The sequence below is a fragment of the Globicephala melas genome, chromosome 11 (genome assembly GCF_963455315.2).
Source record: "Globicephala melas chromosome 11, mGloMel1.2, whole genome shotgun sequence".
In the NCBI taxonomy this organism is placed as follows: Eukaryota; Metazoa; Chordata; class Mammalia; order Artiodactyla; family Delphinidae; genus Globicephala; species Globicephala melas.
This window is the reverse complement of record NC_083324.2, coordinates 58,766,701-58,768,273: the sequence shown is the minus strand read 5'-3', so window position 1 is coordinate 58,768,273 and position 1,573 is coordinate 58,766,701. Positions and strand designations below refer to the sequence as shown.

General features: G+C 47.2%; 1 non-coding gene across 1 annotated transcript; it reads right to left on the bottom strand.

The window, feature by feature from the left end:
• Window positions 1-960: 960 nt before the first annotated feature.
• Window positions 961-1,092, bottom strand: LOC115844193 (small Cajal body-specific RNA 20). Its single transcript, XR_004036030.1, has one exon. It is a non-coding gene; the product is annotated as a small Cajal body-specific RNA 20 (non-coding RNA).
• Between the last annotated feature and the right edge of the window lie 481 nt (window positions 1,093-1,573).

Genomic DNA, 1,573 nt, shown 5'->3' with positions numbered 1-1,573 from the left:
GCTGAGAGTAATATCCTTGTGAGAACAAAACTACCATATAAGTGATGTGTCTGGCATGGTGCCAGGCCCAGAGTAGGTGCTCAATGGACCTAAGTTCTCCTCCCCACTGAGGGAGGAGGCTTCAGAAGGAATGGGTAGAATAAGTGATGTCAACTTCTGCTAAGACAATCATTCATCTCAATATTATTACCTTGCCTGGTGCTTAACTCTGGTACTATTGCTTTACTTTTTTTTCCCCCCCACAGAAAGTGTTTTATTGCTTTTAGAACAAAATAAGATGCTCTCAGAACTTTTTTCAGTGAAGAAAATACTTTTAGAACTTCAAAGCTGTTTAGACCTTTTCTAAAACACTATTTTTGTCAGCTGATAAAGTAGGCACTTCAATATAGAAAACTCTCCAGAAGCAAGTGCCTGGGCTGGATGGCACAGCTCACAACTGTGTGGTCCCTGAGCTGTCCTTCTGGATGTGGCCATCTGCTCAGAAGTGGGACTTGAGCTTGCGGCTGGTGTACTGAGTGTCAGGTCGGACCTCCTTGCCCTGCCACCAGCGGTGCTCATTCTTCTCCAGCACTGACTCTTGGCTCTTCCTCACCACCCCCACCTTGCCATCCTGTACATGACCCTGTGCAGGAGACACGGCTGTGAGCAGGTGGACTGAGTGGCCTGGATGGCACCCAGGTTAATCCGGGCAGGGAAAAGTGGGAGCTTCCCCCGAGTCAGGTGGCCTCAGATGCCCCTTCCACAACAGAAGTCCCCATTCTGGACACCCTCTTCCTGGTGACATCTGTGGGGCAGGCAGGCACCAAGCTACTTTTGGGGTGACCCAGGCCAGGATTGTCTCACAAGAGCCTATCCAAGGAAAGCCATAGACCCTGTGCCCACTGCTGCCACTTAAGGCCCTAGTCTGGCTGTGGGGTCAGTACGCTTGGTACAGACAAAGTTGGGGCTCCCAGCGACTACAAATGTCTGAGGTAGGAAAACAAGGCTGCCCAGCTCGTGGCAACCCTGACAACGATCCTCAAGGGGTGATCTTGGCCTCTAGTCCTGGCTGAGGAGAAAAGGGACCTCCCACAGCTCTATGGGAGAGAGGCACTTATTGCTTTACTTTTAATGTGCGTTTGTCTCTGCAATTACATTAAACAATTTTTGGAGGAAAGGGTCTTATCGAAGGCTCCGGGTCTCACACAGTACTAGCAGCGTCACCCTTGTGAGAAAGAGTTGGGAGAGGAGAAATGAGATCTCTGTGTCAGTCCTGGCCCTGCCACCTTGAGCTGGCACTTCCTTTCTCTGGCTGTCTTTTCCTCATCTCTAAAATGGAGATGGGACTCCAGCCCCTAGAACTGTGCCTGAACCATAGTAGAGGTTCAATGAAAATGCCTTGGGTGAATGAATAATCCCTATTCACTCCAAGAAGTTCTAAAATTCTATAATAAAGTTGGCTTAAGGCAGATAAATAAGTGGTTGAATTTTTAAAAATAAAATGAATTAAACATTATTTCCAACAATACATCATCAGATTTCATATCCCTCCTTCCCAGAAAAATAGTAATTTGAAACAAATGAAATCCTATTT